Consider the following 20,340-nt stretch of genomic DNA (forward strand, 5'->3'; position numbering starts at 1 on the left):
CTCACAACAGCAGCAGAGACACTGCCTTAGCTTGCTGCAATTTATTCCCTTGTGATAAAGCTGCTTAGTAAAGAAGTCTCCCTGCTGGGGTTCTGGAGTGGTGTAGGGATTACACCCTTTTCTACCAGTCTATCCAGCAGATGCTTCATAGCTTCACACTCTTGTCCTCAAGCTCTCTTCCTTTGGATAGTCTGAGAGTTTGGCACGGATGTAATCCTGAGTCTTAAGTCACATTGACCTGGTTGGTTATCATCATTAGACTTTGCAGGACTTGAGTGAGGATCAAACCCACCCAGATGGGGTGGGAGTAGGATGAAAAGCTGCTTGCTTGTGACATCGGTAGCTGGGGACTGTTGCGTTTGCAGGATAGTATGGAAGAAAATGAAATACAGCCTTTAAAACAAAGAGCTGAATGGTCCCAGCTGCACTCCCCAAGAGACAGGATTCTGATTGGCCTGAGCAGGCTGAGGATTCACTGCTTCACTCAAAACCATTCTTCATTTAAAGTATAAAGCCATGGCTAAATCAAGAGCTATGAGGCCTGTCCTGCATTCCTTACTCAGGCTGAAGTCAGTGGAGTTTTGCTTGAAGAAGGCCTGCAGGATTGGGTCTCCAGTCTGGATTTGCATGGGTGTCTTCCAGGGAACGGGTAATTTGCAAATGTGCCAGTTGCAGAGGAAATTCCTTGGCTTTACTGGATCCACACACACCCCATGTTCAGTGACATACATGAGGACATCCCTGGCAGGGTGAGACAGAGTGTGGAGGCTCTGGGATTGAGAGAGAGAGAGAGCCCTGATGGGATAATGCTGCCCAGTTTCTATTTCACAAAACAACCTACCACACACAGGGATAGGTAAAATGTGGGCCATACTTACAGGATAGGGAGCTCTCTAGCAACGACTCTGGGGGTCATGGTGTATAATCAACTGAATATGAGCTTCCAGTGGGATGCCATGGCCAAAAGAGCTAATCTGAACCTGGGATGTATAAAGCGGGGAATCCTGACTAAGGGTAGAGAGGTTATTTGACTTGTGAATTTGGCACCGGTGCAACTGCTGCTGGAATCTGTGTCCCATTCTGGTGTCTTCAATTCAAGAAGGATGTTGGTAAATTGTAGAGGGACTAGGAAACCTGCTTTATAGTGAGGGACTCAAGCTTAACAAACAGCAGTTAAGTGGTGACAATTACAATCATGGGGAACAAATCCTTGATAACAAACTCATCAATCTAGCGGAGAAAGAGCTAACTCCTTAGCTGGAAGCTGAAGTGAGACAAATTCAGGCTGGCAGTAAGGTGTAAATAATTAACAGGGAGGGTAATAAACCATTGGGACAATTTACCAAGGATTGAGGTGGATTCTCCACCTCTGGCAATTTATAACTCAAGATTGGCTGTTTCTCTTAAAGCTCTGCTCTAGGGATGATTTCAGGGCTATTGTGTGTCTTGGGTATACAGGAGGTCAGACTAGCTGATCGCCATGGTCCCTTTTGCCCTTGGAATCTATGAGCAGCTACCAGCCAGTGTTAATGAGGCACAGAATGAGGGTTCTTATTATGGATTACAGACAGCTGGGGTTTTCCCAGTGTCCAGGCAGACAGAGAAGGTGAGGCTTGGTGCTACCATAAAAATGGCCCCTGCACAGAAGGAGCAGGTAGTAGGCTTTCTTGCTGGTTGCTGCTGACTGTCTGGGTTTTCCTCAATTTTACTTGTTTTGACCTGGGCTCTAAAGTTGGTTGTTGCCTGGTAAAGGATGACCAGGGCCCTTTGTGCTGCTGGAACTTGCTACAAACCAGCAATGCAGGAACGGGGGCTCTTCTGTAAACCTGCTGCAAGCTGTTTTGCTCTTGTTCTGATGTGGATGCTGGGCCCCCGACCAGTGAGTATACTCAGGATGGGGGCCAGGCATGTCCCCAGGAGGTGGGTTGGGGGGCGTTATAATTAGCGGCAATAAGATTCTCTTGACCTAAGGGAAAACTTAAGCTGCAAGTTCAGAAACAAATTCTCCCAGGTGGTGTCAAGTGGGCTGCAGAGTACAGAGTTGGTGGCAGGCCCTGCTCTTGGGTCCTTCAAAAATGAGCCACACAGTGTAGTGGTGAATGTATCCTTGAGGGAGCTTTTCTGCATAGGCAGGGATGAATACGATGGCTTAGTGGAGCTCTTCCAGTTCTGATCACTGCAGCGTAATCACCCCCCACCCCTGTTATCTCCAGACCAAAGGACAGGTGTATAGAGAGAGTCTGAATAATAAGCACATGGGCAATGCCACTCTGCTTCAGGCCAGTAGCCCATCTCCACCAGCGGCCAGTACCAGATGCTTCAGAGGAAGCAAAGTGCAAAGAGAGCCTGCCATGGGTAGCAAGCCAGGGGCCTGGTTCTGTGCGTGGTGCTGCAGTATACTGAAGGCTCTTAGCTAGCTGCAGAAAGCTCTTGAGATCTTACAGGATTGGGCCCTAGAGGAGGATAGTACAGTATTGATGTATCCAGGTAGCTGAGCAGAAATGTTGATAAAGTCTAAATCCTTCCAGAGCATGAAGTTATTGATGAAAATGGAGTAACCCCCGTTACCAGGTAGGACTGTTGACCCTGTCCATCAGAGATTAAAGAGAGTGCATATGAAAACTGGCTCGGACAGGTTTATTCACTCAAGAATTAGCATTTTTATCAGTGTTGGCCCATAAGAAACCTGATGTAACAAGGAAATCCCTCGCTAGCAAACCGGATGGCTAAGCTCACACATGAGTCATTGACTTCAAGAATAAACATTGCAGAATTACTCTGGTGAGTAAGAGCTATTTGTGTGAGTAAGACCTGCAGCTTGGTCCTTGTACCTAGGACACTACAGCAACTTTGCCTGGCTGGCATGTTGATGCACTGGGCTAGGGTGTTAGGTGCAAAAGCAGAGTCCCTCACTCACCTGTGATACAGCAATATCCCAACATGATGCCTTCTATATAGAATGTCTTGCCAGGCTTGAGCTGAGCCAACAGGAGTCAAGGAGACGCTTTACATCAACTTTAGGGGCTTTGAATGACAGCTGGATTTATGGCAGCCCTCCTACGCATGAACCACATGCCAGACTTTACTTTTATTGATTTATTTATTTTGGGAAAATAAAACTCTGCAAGTTTAAAGGACGCCACAAAAGATTAATGTATTTGAGGTAGTAGCTGTCGAAAAACTTCTACTGGTGGGGCACCTGTGTACTGATGGTGAATTTCAGCTCAAGTGCCTGAGTTGAAATACAGGAGCAAGAATAATATCTCGGTAACAGGAGACCTACGGTTCAGCCCATCGATACCTCCTGACTAGAAGAGACAAATGGAAGTAGTCACCAAAGAGCAGATATGATGGCCAAAAGTGTTCTTGTTAAGTCCTGTCGGCTTCTTTTTAACGTGGCAAATGTGCTCCTGCAGGTGGCTAGTGGCGTAGTCTCTGTTTTGCATTAGGGTAGCTGAGGTGGAGCCGTACAAGGGAAGATTCATGTTGCATGCACGCAGGATGCTGAGGTAGTAGTTTGGGGACCTCTAAAGAGTCAACAGGCAAGCCAGAGACCGAAGAGAACGAGCTAAGCATTTTCTTGGCATTTTGCTGTTTAAATGCAGGTACTTTGCTAACCCTCATTTAGTAGAACCCTGTGCGGATACAAAATTTGTATCCACATCTGATCCGTGATTCGCAAACATGGGCTGCAGATATAAAGAGGATATCGGCAGATTCGCAGGGCTCTATCGTTTAGCACTGGAACTTGATGGGTGAGCAAAAACTACAGCAGAGAGACCTATGAGTGCCAGAACAGGCTTGGGCACTGGCATGACAAGTGCAGTTTCGTTCTAGCTATGACGCTTCCCAGCATGCAAGTGTCAGCTTTGTGATGTGCTGCAGTGATGGTGAAGGCCCTGGCTATGTTCAGCTCAGGCCAGAAGCACACCAAAGTCTGCTGCACCCGAATGAACCCTGCTTTGCACCACTGCAGCCTGGCTCTGTAAGGGGCTTGCACCGGTGTCCCTGCATCATTGTCATTACAGCACTATGAATTTGCTTCAATGTTGCTGGGGGCTTAAGCCTTAATAATACAAACCCTCATCACAGCACTGTCCCCGTTGTTAAGTCTGGGCCACAGTAGGAATGGAGATCACCGTTTGGTATAGGAGCTACAAGCTGTGCAGATCACTCAGGGTTAGCTGTGATTTGCTGAACTAACTTGATTTCACTACCACTCTTAGAACTTGACTCATTGCTGAACGCAGGGGAGAGCATCTGCATGGAGAGCTGCATTGTAATAATGCCATCCACCATAACACGCACTGTGCTAAGGAATGCCCCTTGGAGGTGCACTCATGAGCAAACCTGAACTGGCAGGTCTCCCATGAGGGAGCTAAGCTGAAGTGGGGGGACCTGCAGCAAATCAGGTAAACTAAAGTTGCCTTCCCTTTGCAGAAGGGCCCAGAGAGGGGATAAGCAGTAACAAATTGAGCAATTGTATGTGCTACAGGCCCTTGAACTCCAGCAAATAAAGTCCTTGAGGCATGCCCGTTACCTTGAGGGAAAGCAACATGCCAGGCCAATAAAGCTGATATTTTCTCAGTTAGGATGACCTTTGGGATCAATGGAGCTACTGTCGCTTGTTGACAGCAGTGCTCGTACTCAGTGCCACGCTGTGCAGCGTTCGCCTAGATGTGGTTCGAATCCAAATGCCACTGACTGATGGCTGGTTCCAGAGCTCAACCTCCCAGCACAGGCCCTTTCCCCCGCCCCCCCTTCTGTTACGAATGCAAAGCTCAGTGGGTTTCTTGACCATATTGTAAAGACTCGGCACCCCCTTGAGCAAAGCCTGGGCTAGACCGGGTGGATCTGGGCTGATTTGCAGGCTGGTGCCAAAGCTAGGAGACATTTGTGCTTGTGTGTTGTGCAGTAACAGCCTGGGGGAGAGGGTCGTTCTCTTCCCCTTTTCCTGTGCACCCCCATTGTATCTGTCTAGCTACTCAGGCCCCTGGGGTTTGAGCCTCAGTGCTTCCTAAAGATCTCTGAGCAGGTAAAGCTTACCCACAATCCTTCAGTCGCTGTCTCTCTATCCTTCCATAGGAAGGACAGTCATGGGAGTGAAATGCATGACTCAGGCTCTGTTTCCCATTCTTAAGGTGGAGCCTTCGCTCCATTGAGGGAGGGAAGATACAGAAAGCAATTCACGGTTTGGTTCCTTGATGTTTCGGAATCCATCGCAGTCTCCGAGCTGCCAAGGCTGCTGCTCGTAAATGAGATCATGCCTCTGAAGTTTTCATCACTCCAGCTAGGAATAAAGTTTGCTTAAAAATGTGTAATAAAGTCACAAAATACAGCAGTGGCCATAAATAAACCCATGGAATGGGGAACTCAGTAAGCTACAGAAAACCCCTTTGACAGATCGAAGCTCTTCTGTAAATGTCACACAGGCCGTTTATGAGCTGAGAATGACCTGGATCTGTCACTGGCCCTAGAACAGGGTTTCTCCCCAGAGGTGATTTGAGGGGATTGGATAGAATGGCTACCCTTCCGAGATCCCTCCCATCAGGAATGTTTGGGACGAGATAAAAGCTGCTGGAGGCCTTGAGACCATGGCCCTGCTAGACTTTCTCTGCTTTTGAAGCATCTCCTGGTTTTTGCAGGGAATGTTTCCCCATCTACCTGGAAGATAAAATCATTTTCTCAAAGGGACTTGTAAAGCACAAAGGATGCAAGGTGTATGGCGGGGAGGGCCACAGGGGGTCTGAAGTGTCTGTCTGGGACTCGAAAGGCCTGGGTTCTATGCCAAGCCCAGCCGGTAACTTTCTGGGAGACCTTGGGCATGTCATTTCCCCTATTTGTGTGTCTCTTTTCCATCCTGCCCTTTGTCTATCTGGTCTGTTTAGAGGGTAAACTCTTCAGGGCAGAGACCATCTCTCCCTCTTTGTGTACAGCACCTAGAGCAATGGGGCTTGAGCTCAGCTGAGGCCTCTAAGGGCCCTTCACGTCATTACTATAATAGAAATAATAATAGCACTAACTTGCATGAGTGGTGCCGCTGACATCTCACGTGAGCTAGGGTTTTGCAAGACCAGGCCCTTACTGCCTGTAAACGGCTAGCAGGAGCAGCACCATGAGGGAGCACACTGTGTGCATCTGCTCCGCAGCCAGGCTGCCACTGGATACACAAGTACCACACCCTTCGCCCCCACCCCCCCACCCCCGTGTCCTTCCTGCTTCTAGTCCTAGCCAGATCTCCCCCTGAGAGGGTGCCTCACCCACTGTGATATTTCTTCTAGTAGTAAAACCAAGAAGCTGTAACTAGCTCTACTTGTTCAGTTTGGGGGTGATGGGGTCAGCGGTTAATCTCTTGGCATTGAGCTGCCACTTGATAAGATTAATGCTCCCTGAAAGGAGCCTGCACGTACGTCGGGTACCTTACACTGCTAAGAACTGATGCGGCTTTTTATAGCACAGGGAGAGAGTTAACTGCTGCCCCTGAATTTCAGAAGCATACAGTTACAAGTACAGTCTGGTCCTGTAAATCGTGTGTGTGATGGGGGATGGGGAGGGACAATACCATGTCTCACCATCTGTCATATGTAATCTTTGGGAGATTATTGGGCCTGCTAGATCAACATGTTTGCACGTTAGCTGGGCCACATGCAGGGAACAGATCCAGCTGAATCTGTCTAAATCTGCCATTAAACAGCTAATATCTGTAGCAGGGAAATCTAGTCTGTCAGCGGTAAAGGACCATGGCCTGCGTGCTATTAGAATAATGCCCTGTATGTGTAAATAGATGGTGCTCAGGAACATGTAGTTCCTGGGTTTTGTAGGACCAATGACCTGTTTTTGTGCACTTCAAATGGCTTCCTCTAGTAACTCTTTGCATCAGCTCAACAGGTGCAACTTTCAGGAGGGTCCTGCACCACAGCCAGACGTCATGGACTTGATTCTCCACTTGGTGTCCTCATTTGCACCAGTCCCGATTGGGTATAATATAATAAAACCAGACGAATCTGGAGTCTGATGCCCTCTTTGCAATGATGTAAATGATGAGGTATGGTGCAGGGCAGCGGTGAATCTGGCCTCGCATGTGTAATTCATCAGTTGCAATCCCCTCCCTGCAGCATGCATGGTGAGATGAAGCCAGTCGCTTTACTGCTAGCCCAGATGGGCTCCATGTTTTGGAAGCCTATCCCTAGAACATAGGGAGGGGGAACAGCCTGATCACTTTGAGGGCATGCTGGCCAAGACAGTTAACAGAAGGTATGGCCAGGCTAGAAGCTCGTGTGGATGTGAAATAGGAGGTGGTGGGGAATCAGATTCCCAGGTTAGCCCTGGGGAAATAGCACCATAGCATTCCACAAAACACAGCCTTTGACAGAAGTGATGTTGTAATCACTGTAGTAGTTCAAATATTGCAAGGGAGGCTGATCCAAAATGCTAAGAAAGGGGCTGCTTCCAGCTATGGCTTTCTCAGATCCCCTGTGTTTTTGTGCAGGAGGAGTGCCGTGCGTGGGAGTTTAATGTAAGGCCGTGTGCTGTGTAGAGTGTCAATGCCTGGTGCTGAAGGGAGCCAGGGGTGCCAAATGATGCTTCTCTAGCCAGGCTTTGTGATGCTATAACCAGGGCTTGTTGCTTTATTGCCAGCATGTGGTTAGTCAGTGCGGTGATCACAATGAAAGCTGAGAGAAGAATAACATATAAGTGAGTGGTTTCAGAGTAGCAGCCGTGTTAGTCTGTATTCACAAAAAGAAAAGGAGTACCCGTGGCACCTTAGAGACTAACAAATTTATTAGAGCATAAGCTTTCGTGAGCTACAGCTCACTTCATCGGATGCATTTGGTGGAAAAAGCAGAGGAGAGATTTATATACACACACACACACACACACACACACACGCACACAGAGTGTGTGTGTGTATATAAATCTCTCTTCTGCTTTTTCCACCAAATGCATCCGATGAAGTGAGCTGTAGCTCACGAAAGCTTATGCTCTAATAAATTTGTTAGTCTCTAAGGTGCCACGGGTACTCCTTTTCTTTTTATATAAGTGAGTGGAAGAGAGGAGTGTGTGTTTGTGTATTAAATACAATAAGAGAAATGGCTTTGACCAGCCCATGGGTTGTCCAACCCAGCCGAGGTTTCTGGAGCTCCTCTGTCTAAGACACCATCTGTTCATACAGCCATAGATAGAAGCTCTACAATGAAACTATAGCGATGCACATTCAGCAGGGTATCACTGTGATTGTAAGAGCTTGGACTTTTGTTTTTCATCTTGCATTCAACACCCTCTGAATCGGTCACAGGGACCAGATAAAGACACTACGTAGTGTAGGAGTCTGAGCAGTAGGTTCTAAAGGCCATTGGATACCTGTGGGTGACTCCAATTCTAGCCCTTATACACCAGTGTGCAAGCACTGAACCATGTGCAGTGATGTTATTCATGCAGCTCTATTATGTGCCCCATATGGGTCATTTGAGAGGAGTTTAATCTACAAGCCTCTGAAGGCTCATTAGGATCCTAAAGGGAGGTTCTGTGCTGCAAAGTGACTGTAAAATTATGTGGTGTTCCCCTATTTGCTGTCTGTCATTGGCTTGCAGATCATATCTGCTCAGTTAACAAATAGTATTTGTTTGTATTGTAGTAGCGCCTAGGAGCCCCAGTCATGGACCAGACTTTATGGTGCTAGGCGCTGTATAAACACAGCAGAAAAAGATGGTCCCTGCCCCAGAGAACTTGCAATGGAAGCAATGTTGTTTTTTTCTGCCTGTCACTCCTTCAGTCTCCACCTGAGATGTGAAAGTCAAGCTGAATTCTTCGTGGCTCGTGCACCATCCCCAAAGGCCTGGATTTGATACCAAAAATACTGTTACAAAAGGAACTCTTTGTGCTAAAGAACAGAGCTAGTGTATACAACATATTGCAGTGCTCCATTCCCACCCCAGTCTGACTGATCACAAAGGGCACCAGGCTGCCCCAAGCACATTCGTGACTCTGGCACTGTACTGAAGATAGGACTAGATTCCAAGTGCTGAGCTTTAAACTGGCCTCCCAGTACTAACCCAGCTCAGCTGTGAGGCATGGAAAACTGCCGGCAGCTCTGTCCTTTTAAGTCCTGACTTAGCTAGTGGTGCCAAGATTCAGCTTCAGCGTCTGCCAGTCTCCAAACCCATAAACTGATCTACAAACATTTGAATGTCCTCACACCAAGCTGACCTGACAGGGGCCGGGGCAGGGCAGGACAGCATCCTTTGTGCCTCCATACATTAAAAACGTCTGTCCTGCAGGGAGGGCTGGGAATGATTCCATAGGATTTCTTCCTGGGGAGGGAGGGGATCCCCTCTCTCATAGCTTGTAACTGACATAGGTGACGGCACTAAAAACTGAGGGCTGCTTGAAAACAATCCCAATGGGGTCTGAAATCCAGCTTGGCTACTTTTATAGACCTCCCACCTGAGGAGCTCTGATCGCTCTGTAGATGGGAATGAATTCAGCCCCGCAACACCCCTGGGATATTTGACTGGTGGGGGAACTGAGGCACGGAGAAGTATAAGATGGCTGTGGCAGAACTGGGAGTAGTACCCATGTCTACTGATCCCTACTCCTCTTCGTTCACCACAAGATAGTGCTCACACCATTGCACTGGGCGGAAATGCTTGTTAGGCGGATGCCCATAACAATCGCTTTAGTCCGTGTACCAGAGAAGGCTCCTGGTAGCACATGCTACAGTTAAGATTGCAAAACTGTTTCTATTAAAACCTCTTTCTGCCTTCAGATGCTCTCGGTGTTCCAAAATGATCACTTCCATGGGGTAGGGGAGAAGGTCCCCTCACCTCTGGGCTTTGCAGGGGGACTGGGGAAGCAGAGAATCAGGAGACTGGTCTTCTCCGCAGGTGGAGAGGAGTGACGTTGCCCTGTTGGTGTAGCAGAGCTGGCTGGTGGAGAAGGGATGTAATGGGAGACTGATATGGGAGGGAATCTTGAATGTGCTCATAATCTGGCTCTCCCTCGCTCCTGAGTTCGGGTGGTAGAAACTCATGCGTCTGAGTCCATGAGGGGCCAGTTCAGTGGAGGGTTGGATAAACACGGGAATGGTGTAGATGGGGAGTTTGGCCCCATTTTGGAGAGTGGGGTATGCGTGTCCGGGTCTGTATCTGAATGTCTGTGTCTGTGCAGAGCAGCACCATATCGGCCATGTAGAACAGTCATTAAGAGCGGTGCTGTGTACACAGCACTTTTCATTGGAAGGTCTCAAAGCATTTTACAACAGGAGACTGGGATCATTATCCCCATTTTACAAGTGGGGAAACTAAAGCACAGAGTGGAGATGTGACTTGCCCAAAGATGTGACAGAACTGGGAGTTGAACCCTGGCCTCCTGAGTCCCAGGCTAGTGCTCTAGCCACTAGGCAATGCAGCTAAGCATTGCTGTCCTTAAGTACAGAGGAGGTACTGGACATTGAACAAGGCACAAAAGGAGACAATCCTTGTCCCTAAAGGCTATGCCTGGCAGCTGTCTCTGAGCAGATGCCTGCTCTGTGGCCACAGACCTGGACCAACCCCACTCTCCTTTGTTTCTTCTAGAGGCTACTGTGTCACCACTCAGTGGGAATCATTCCCGCTTTTCGGTAACGCGCTTCATTGCTAATGCACCACATAGCATGTGTTTAGTCTTGTAGCCCAGGCAATTTTGGGTTGGGATTTGATCTCACATTCGTTCCCATTGCTTCATTGTCTCCGCCCACGCCAGGTGACCACAGGCCATTTGGAATAAGTTTTTTTTTAACAAAGGACTGGGCCTGTATCTGGGCATTGAGAAGTGGGGCTGGGGGATCATTCTGGCAATACAGAATGCAGAGAACCAGAGAGCTTTATCCTTTCAAGGGGAAATGCTTTTAAAAAGCAAACTGTGCCAATGTAGGGTGCCAGTGTTGGCTGAGGGGTGGGCTCTTCCCCCACAGCAGTGCTGAGCTGGGGCTATGGGACGGCTCATTGAAGTCCAGCTGCTGTTCTGGAGCCCCCTGCCGGATCATGCACTACTCTGTTGGGAGAGAGGGTGGGGAGTGGAACAACCAGCCCCCAAAAGATCCTCAGACAAATTCAGAAAAGCAGGCCCCAGGAGGCGCTGTAGATAGCCCCTCTCTGAACCAGCTGAGCACCTGGTGCCCAAGAGAGACTATTTCTCTCATCAGAGTTTCCACTTGGGGGGAACTTCTTCCCATGAAGAATTAAGAGGAACAGTCTGCTGTACAGTCCCCCCCCCACCCCCCCCAAGCAGCCAATCGGGAACCAGTCCTGCTCCTGCTGGCAGTTACCCAGAGGTTCGGCTTTAAGGCTCCCAGGCTGTGCCGTGATAGCGGGCACGTAACTGTAGCGGGCAGAGTTTCTCCTTACTGAACCAGTTCACTCACTCCCATTTCATCCATGGACTCCAGGCTGTGGCCTGCAGGACTTTCCAGCAAATCGCCAGCACCCATGGTGAGCAGGGCACCTGCCAAAAGAAATTAAGTGTGTGTGGTGTGGGGATGGGGGGGGCTATGGGAGGGACAAAGCTCTGATCACAGCAGCTTGCAGAGGGCAGGGTCCTTTTCCTATGTACCCTACGTTATCTCTCAGTTGTCCTTTGCTATGGAGGATGCATTGCTAATCTGTGGAATTTCCCCTCCCCTCCAGCCATCTAGCTCAGTGTTTCTAACAAGCTCAGCCATCAGCCTTGCTCATTGAAAACTGCACTGGGCAAATCCTAGAGAATATGCTCTAGGGAAGAGTCATTTTACGGCATTAGTGGGCCAGATGCCCCCATACCTCCTTCCCAGCCCTGGCTTCTGCAGCAGAGATCTGTGAACACACTTAAGCCACGGTGAATGCATCCGGCCATCCAAAAGATGGTTTAATTTATTTCGCCGCATCTGCAGAGTAACACAGTAGGCTTAGCCAATAGCCAAGTTCAAGCCTGCTATAAATAGTTCCCAAGCTTGTCCGGGGAGTTACCCATTTATAACAGTTCCCTTCCTCGTCGACAGCCTTTTTCACATTTGTCAGCAGCATAAGCACTGTTGGGCCCATCCCTGCAGAGTTTCACTTCCAAGCCCGCCGAGCACCTGACGAAGCATAACTGACGTTCCCAGTCCGGAAGGGCTCCTGCTACAGTCTGTCTATATTTACAGTTTGGGTCTGTAACTTAATAGTTCTGCTTGCGGCCTGTCCAGATACCAAAGTTTAAAATGCTTCTCACAGCCTTGGAGGTAACACACTGTACTTATTACATTCTACATGGCTGCATGTACAGCACTGTGCGTGGAAAAATCTGTCCCGCAGCAATGTGGGAGGGGTCTAGGGTTTTTTTTTGTTTTTGTTTTTTTTTTTTTTTAAAATGAGGTTTGTAAAATTTGAGCTGCTTCAAACTCTCAGAGCATTTCCCAAACAGGAATTAACCCTCACAATTCCCTTTCAGGGTAGACCTAGGACCTATAGGTGTTTCTTCCTCTCCCTCCTCCACAGCTACAATAATACAGCACATTTTTTAAATGATGAAATGCAGCCACTTCTGGGGAAGAACACAGCAGCTGTTCAATGGTGCACAGCAAAACTACTCAACAGTTTAGAGCAGGAAGTGAAGAAGAATAATGCTGTACCTATCTGAAGGGGGAGTTTAGATACAGCCATATGGCATTTGGCCAGGACAGTGCCTAAGCTTGTCAGCTTTTAAATGAAGCTATGAATTAATCACTGGGCTGTATTCACTGAAAATGTGCCCATCACTGTGGGCTCTGGATACGTACAAAGAATAAGACTCTGGAAAAGAAATGTCTTTTTCTTTCAATTTTTTGTAAATAAATAGCAGGTTGTTCTCCCATGGGTGCTGTAAGCCACTGGAAAATGTGACCTCCCACCGCCCCCCCACCCCAAAAGGCTCATCCAACATTATCAATTGATGACTTTATCTTTTGTGAATGATTTGGAGTTCTCACCATGGAAGTATTATAAGAATTTCCTTGGCCTTCTCCAGCTCAGATTTTTATCAGAGGTGCTGATGACACTTCTTCCACAAAAGATGTACTAATGGTACTTCACCCAGGGATTTCAGCCATGTGTGGTGGTGGTCTTACTGTAGGCTTTGTGTATTCACGTGGCTAATCTGCTTTGCAGGGTTTCTTTCCTGGTTCCTGCCTCTGGATCAATAGTTCCTACCTTCTCATGTGTGCAAAGGGCTTTCCTCCACCAGTCTCCATCATAATCCTCTGTCTGTGACCCACTCCATGCAGTGACATATTATTTCGGCACAGAGGATTAAGATCCTCTTCTCCTTGACAAGCAGGAAGGCATCTGTGAACCAAAAAAATGATTGTCTCTAATTAGACACACTTTGACAGAGAAACAATTGGCCGGAGCATAGGAAAGCTGAAGGGACTAATGTTAGAATGGGGTCTTTTCAAGTTGGATGAGCATAAAAGTTGATCCTTTTCCCACAGGGGATGTGGCAGTGAAGAAAAGAACTGGAAAGAAACCACACTGTGCTCCAGTAGTGCTAGCTGCTTGGTGGGACCTGCTCTGTCTCCAAGCCAGTGAGCTCCATATCCAGGCAGGAATGTTTGTGTGCAAGCCACCCGCTCTTGGGAAAGCCTCCTGCTGCACCCCAAGGCGCAAAGGGCAGAGTTAAGAAGGAAGCCACAGCCCCGTCTAATGTGAGGTTTTCCTTGCTTTGATGGATTTAAATCAGACTTGCCAAGTTACTGGAATGTTGTTTGTGGTTTAAATCTTTTTATTTTAAAAAGTGTAGCATTAAGAGAACTTCCACAGCTGGTAGAACATCTGTGAAGTGTTTCCCCAGAAGGAGAACGGAAAAGTTAGGATAAAATAAAAAAAGGGCCCAAACAGTGACCGGAGTCCTTTTTTTCTCTGGTTCACGTAATTTAGCTAATTCTCCCAAGCCCCTAATTCCTTGGAGACACGATGGAATGATAAACGGGCCTGATCTGCCTCTTAATTGAAAGTAATATGGCTCTTCAATGGGATGCTAAAAGAAGCTGTTCTGGTTTTGGTTATGTCAGAAATGCTGCAAGAAATGCCTTCTTAAGAAACTTGCTGAGTCAAATTAGAGATGGGCCTAGAATGGAGCTGCAGATCCAAACCCCCTTGTAGGATGGCTCTGAAGGGGAACACCAGGTATGAACATAATGATTGTTATGGTACTGGGACAATTTGTAAAGTGAGAGTGCAGAGAACCATTGAACCAAACAGTAAACCTGTCTATGATGGGAACTACTTTAAACAGAGGATGCAGCAGCACCCCTAGTTCCAGCACCTGTGGATGTGAACCCCCTTTAGGCTATGGGTAAGCTCAGATTCAAGTCTCAATTCTGTCGCTAAGGCCCATCCCTAGTCTGAATCAGAACTTCTACAGCTGTATGTCTAGGGCCTGCAAACTCATTGCTAAGTTCCAAGTGTGAGTAAAGGGTGACATCCCATTGGTGGCTGTGCAACACCGCTGTTTGGGGTCCTTCTGCATGTCTGTGTGGCCAGATTGCCCACACCCAAACCCTAGCTGTACAAAATGTATCCAGAAAATACATTGCCAACTCCACCAGGAGAGCAAATGGAGCCAGAACTTCAATGGGAGCAGGAGCAGACCTGTGGAAGTGGGTATAAAGTCTCTGAAGTAAGTGACAAAATACCTATGCTGCTGTCTGTGGTCTGACAACTAATTCAGTCCATACAATGGCTTATATCTTTAGGAGCCCAGAGTGAGTGGATGGGTTAGTTGCCTTTGGGGTGCTAAAGGCAACATCTTCAGTTAGCATCAGTCAAGTAGCTTTTGCCAACATCTCATGATGCCCAAGAAACACTTTACAGTACCCATCTTTGCAAAACGCATCATTGTCTACGCAGCGTTAGTCTTAAATCAAAACAGAAAAGGAACATAGATGGAAAGTAACTCTACAGCGGATGATATCTGGGACATGGTTATAGCTCCAGACTGGAATAGCTGTGGTGCAAGTTGAATATTTAAAAGTATTGTTATTGGGGGAATTGCTGGGTGGCGCTGTTGCATAGTCTCACTCATCTTTTTTTCATATCATGCAAGCAGTGAGCAGTCTTTGAAGAAATGCTGTATTGTTGGTTTGAGGGTGGGTTTGTCTTTTTGTGGTGGATGGTGTCGATTCTTTGTAGGGAGCTCTAGCAAACAGCAAGAGTTCGCTCTTCTTCTTATCTTTACTAGAAGCAATTCTTGGTGCGGAGGTGCTTCCTGGGGACTGGACACTGGTGGATTTGGGCTGCAAACCCTGCAAGTTAGGACTGGTGCTTTGCCATTTGTGACCACCTCAGTTCAAGGACTAGTGTCCACACTGTACACGTACGTGTGTGTGTGTGTGTGTGTGTGTGTGTGTGTGTATGTATGTATGTATGTATACACACACTCTCTCTCTCTCTCTCTCTCTCTCTCTCTCTCTCTCTGACTATACATCAGTGATTTCTCCTCCAACAGGGAAATGACCTGCAAGGTCCCAAAATCTTCCAACACTGGGTGATAAAATTCTAGTCTTCATATGAGGACTGGGGAACTCCCATTTTTCTGAACTTCACTACGTTATTCTTACGATAATCTCCTTTCATGCAGGTCACCAGCTTCCTTTATCTTTACAGTCAGACTGGCAAAGTAAAGAAAAGCACTTGATACAAGATGTTTAAATACCTCTCCTCTCCCTCCCCTGCCTCCTCGAGGTCTCCATTGATGACGTCAATTTTCATTGTCCAACTGAGCTGATAATGCAGAGGAAGGAAAAGGGATGAACTGTAACCTGTAGTTTGTTTGTTTGGAAACTTTATTAACAATCCACACATGGTTTAAGACCAAAACAGTCTTTTATTGAGAGTGGGGGAGTGAAAATGAACCAGTCTATGCAATCCTGCTAGCTCATGCCCATTTACAAGTCTGCTCTGAGCACTTTCGATCCCAATTCATTGCTCATGTATAGACCTCTGCTCCTGCAAGTTCTCACACAGAGCACACAAGGCTGTGGTTGCTGTGGAGGCTATTCCTGGGAGCACAGATAAGATCTAGCCAAAAATGTAGCGGTAATACATAGCGTGATGTTGGTGCTCCTATGTGTAACGGATCACCCTTAATCTCAAATCTCATTGAACCAGCAGGGGAGCATATCCTTCTTTTTTTTAATCTTGTGTTCCAATTTTTTTCCCGCCCAAATGTTAGACAGCCAGATCTGTCTGGGGGTTGACTCCCTCTTGACCTGCCCCTACATCCTTTTTGCTTCCTACTTAAATTCAGCTGAACTCTGATGAATAGAGCATGTTTTTTATTTTAATGGCCAGATTATAAACCCCTTGGGAAAAGATGTTGTCCATTAACTGCTAACAAGCCACTGCCTAAAGCAGTCTTATGGGGCCTTTTTTTGTGCTGCTCTTTTTACATGGCTGGCTTTGATACCTACCTAGCTTTTAAGGGTTGCTCTGGTTTGTTCCTGTTTGGGATAACCTCGCAGTTGACGGGTTATTGGTGAAACAACCTCTGACAATGTTCTCAATTCAGCAACAACAAATTCATTTTCTGCCCCTTTTTGTTTAAAAAAAAAAAAAAAAGTGTGAGTGTGAAGCATTGTTGGAACATGACAGCAATAGATTACAATGAGATTAGAACAAATCCCTGCTGAACATCCCTGAAGGCAGCAGCTGCTACTATGTTAGTTAATCCTGTGGCCTTTATAGGGAGAAACCTTATTGGCCTGGCTGTTGAGACTTCATCCACTTTGTGGAGCCAATAGGGTTATGAGGCTGCATAACCAGCTGCTTCTTTAGGCCCATGAATATGGATTTAGGACCAGAATTGCAAAAAGTTGTTCATGATTTTTGGGTGCTCAACTTTGAGATGCCTTTTAAAGGGGCTTTGCTGTTTCAGAGGGTGAGTGCTCGGCACGTATGGAGTATCAGGCCCCTTTAAGGTGTCCTAAGTTGGCCAGACAGTTACTTGGCTAATGCCTCGGCTGTTTGTAAACATTGTCCTCCATCCTCTTCCCTGTGAGATTATGCAGCCTCGCTGATTGCAGTATTTGTGAACACGTTCAGAAATGACCATGACTGCTCTCTCGGGTAGGGGAGCACCCAGGCTCATTGGGAACTGCGGGAGCTGATCTCTTGTGAGGAGCTCTTCCAAGATCCAAAGCCTGTCTTCCTGTGCAGCGAAAGCCTCTTGTGGCAAGGTTGGAAAGAGGAGGCGCCATGCATGGCACTGTTGGCAGTGGAAGGCTGGCATGGAGCCTAGCAGAAGACTGCAGTACCAGCTCCTGTGCTTGCTTTGAGTTGATCGTCTGTAGGGCTTGCTCATTCTCTGAACCAACAGACACACATTCTGAAGGGAAAAGTGGAAACCCCTCGAGTCAGACAAATAACAAAGGCCCACGTGCTCCTGTACGGCGCTGAAGTGGAGGGGAACAAATCCAATAATGGCCAAACTCCATGACTCCTTGAGAGCTAGGGATCTTCTCTCCATCCCCCCACATCACCAGTCAGGAGGGCCACTGTGGGTTCTGTGACAGTGTAGGTGACAGGAGCTGAAGCTCCTATCTGTCATCAAGGAAAATGGTGGTAGTTTCTCCATCTCTGGAAGGCTTCAGATCAAGCCTGGATGTCTTTCTGGAAGAGATGCTTTAGACACATCCAATTGTTGGGCTCCATACTGGAGTAACTGGGTAAAATTATGTGGTCGGTGATATGCAGGTCTGTCTAGATGATGTAATGTTCTCTTCTGGCCTTAAACTCTATGAATCTCTTTAGGTATCTCTGTAGCCCAATCACCATGACACTCCAAGCCCACAAATATCGGGTAACTGCACAGAGAACCTGTGCTGTGAGCTTCCATGTAGCCCATCATCCTCTGCCATGGAAACCTGTCAGGTCCATATCTGTGAATCAGCTGCACTTTTTGCCCCCACAGATGGGAATCCTAGAGCACATTGTCCCAGCTGGACAAGCCCCCAGGGATTTGTAGGTGGTGTGCCGTGTATTGTTAGCTTCTAGCACTTGGCATCCTAGCACAATAAACCAAAGGGACAAAGTCATTAAAAAGTGTAACAAGTTTACCTCCCTTTTGTTGTGTATTAAATACCACAAATTCTCCCGTTCAGAACAAAAAGGCACATTTCCACGGTAAATACCTAGTGTGGGTAGGGTGCTGTGCTTTTGGCCTCCGTGGGACAGAGGAGCGTTACTTGCAGCCCATGAAATGGGTCTTGAAGTGAGGGGAACTGTCCCATGACAGCCCCGCACACAAGAGAAGCCGGGATCCGATTTAGCACGAGGAAGGGGGATGCACATGCCATCGTGCCTACTGATACATGCTAGATGGAAGCTGGGGGACATGGTCCAGGCCCCAGCTGGCTAGCACGTAGACAGCATGTGCTAGCCAGGGGTTCCAGCTGTTCCTCTGAGCCCACCATCATGTGCTCTTTGCCCTGCCCTGAGTCATCCTGCTGTGCTCTGTCCCCAGCTCATTAAACCCTCATATGGCTTCAACCTCTATGCTTCTGCCTCACTTCTCCATGCTCCTACCCAGGGCAGGATATTACGCCAGCTATTTACTAGGGGCATCTGTCCTTGCCCAGTGTTTCTAGCCCATCCAGGGCTTGCTGCCTTCTCCTAGCAGGCATAATGGCTGTTACACCTGAGTAAATAAAGAGCAAAGAGAGGAACGTGCTGATCAAGAGATTTGCCGGAGATGCCATGAGCAGATTTATGCGTTCGGAACATAGGGCCTTTTCTGTTTGGGTTGCAGGTAACTAGCCTGTTAAAAGAAACAAACCAAAATATCCTCTAAAGTTTAGCAGAAAACCAAGGGTTTATTCTGCAGGCAACACTGAGGGCTTGTTGTCTGGCTGAGAGACCCACTAAGTTATCCAGCTTCTTAGACAATATAATTAACCCTAGGACTGAGCCCCTACAGATACAGTAACTGTGTGTGCAACATACATAAAATGTCTGACAACTGGTGTTGTGTGTGTGGTATATTGAAAACAGTGTTAATTAAAATTGTGATCTATCACTTTAAATTCTCAGAGGTTTTCCTGGTCCTGCTCACAGTTATGGGGCTCTGTAGGGAAGTGTCACTCTGCAGCCAACTAGGCTAGAGTGAGGTGGAGTGAGTTGTGCCTTCTGTTAGGGAGCAGCCTGCTTTGTGTGTCTCTGTTTTAGGGATTCTTGTATCTTATCATTCTACATTTTAAGAAATAAAGTACTGTGACACTGCAGTCTTCCACTCGTTATTTAACTAACAATATAGGGGCTCTTGAGTTTTTTTTTTTGCAGAGACACTGGTGACATGAGTGCTTCTTAAAATCAGGCCCATGATGAGATTAAGACTGTCCCCTTTTGTATTAAAGCAGAAACTTGACCTAAAAGAACTCAGTTAAGGAACCTTTTGCTTTTTCTCTGGGATAGGGAGACGGGAGATCTCTCTTCCCCTTGAGGTGACTTGCAGACTGGCCTTCTTTAGGAAACGGGTTTAAAATTTTGGGCCTCACTTGACTAGCATGGACAGTAACCCCATTCATTTCCACTTAAAAATGTACACCTGTGCAGATTCTCTCCCCCCCCCCCCCCCGCACATGGGACTATGGGACTGGGTTGGCTGTAGCAGGAGCTCAGGTATGTTTGGTAGCAGGGGGGTAGCAGCGTGTTCTGGCCAGGGAGCCCAGCACCTCTCCTCCCTGACACTCTGGGCAGGCACAGATGAGACACTAGAGCAGGGAAGTCAGGGGAGCTTAGGAGCATTTCTCTGCTGGGGTTTTGGCATGTGTATATAAGCTGGCTGGAAATTTTGCCTGAAATTTGGCTTCTGCACAAATACATACGGTAAATGAGCCCAGCTCCTCTGTCCATGGAACATTTCTCTACCAGGGGTCCAAACTTAGAGAGCCAGTGAGCTTCTCCTGAACAGGCCTCCCTGACTAGAAGGGCCACAAAAGTGGATGCACTCGTGTGTTATAGCCATGTTACGCCACAGCATGTAGGGGGCTTTCATCAAGGCAGGGATGCTGGAACAATTTGCATAGTGGGGGTGCGGAGAGCCACAGAACCAAACTGTAAACCCTGTATATGATGGAAACCACTTCTAGCCAGAGGGGTGCGGCAGCACCCCCTGTATCCCTAGTTCCAGCCCTTAGGTGCTGCGGGCAAGTGTGCCAATGCCACGTCTGCTCCTCTGCTTCCTCCCCCCACTCCTGGGGCTGGAAGAGCTCTGCTACACAACACTGGTGTAGGAGCCAGACAGACCACAAATCAGCACAGTAATTAGAAGTACCCAGCAGCAGCTGGGTTTTGGCCAGCCCTGAGAATTGGG

At 47.5% G+C, this 20,340-nt stretch overlaps 1 long non-coding RNA gene across 1 annotated transcript; it reads left to right on the plus strand.

The window, feature by feature from the left end:
• Positions 1–1,490: 1,490 nt before the first annotated feature.
• Positions 1,491–15,848, plus strand: LOC122456846. Its single transcript, XR_006275945.1, has 4 exons — positions 1,491–1,692; positions 4,227–4,412; positions 13,463–13,675; positions 15,610–15,848. It is a non-coding gene; the product is annotated as an uncharacterized LOC122456846 (long non-coding RNA).
• The last annotated feature ends 4,492 nt before the right edge of the window (positions 15,849–20,340 follow it).

The sequence above is a fragment of the Dermochelys coriacea genome, chromosome 15 (assembly GCF_009764565.3).
Source record: "Dermochelys coriacea isolate rDerCor1 chromosome 15, rDerCor1.pri.v4, whole genome shotgun sequence".
NCBI classification, from domain to species: Eukaryota; Metazoa; Chordata; order Testudines; family Dermochelyidae; genus Dermochelys; species Dermochelys coriacea.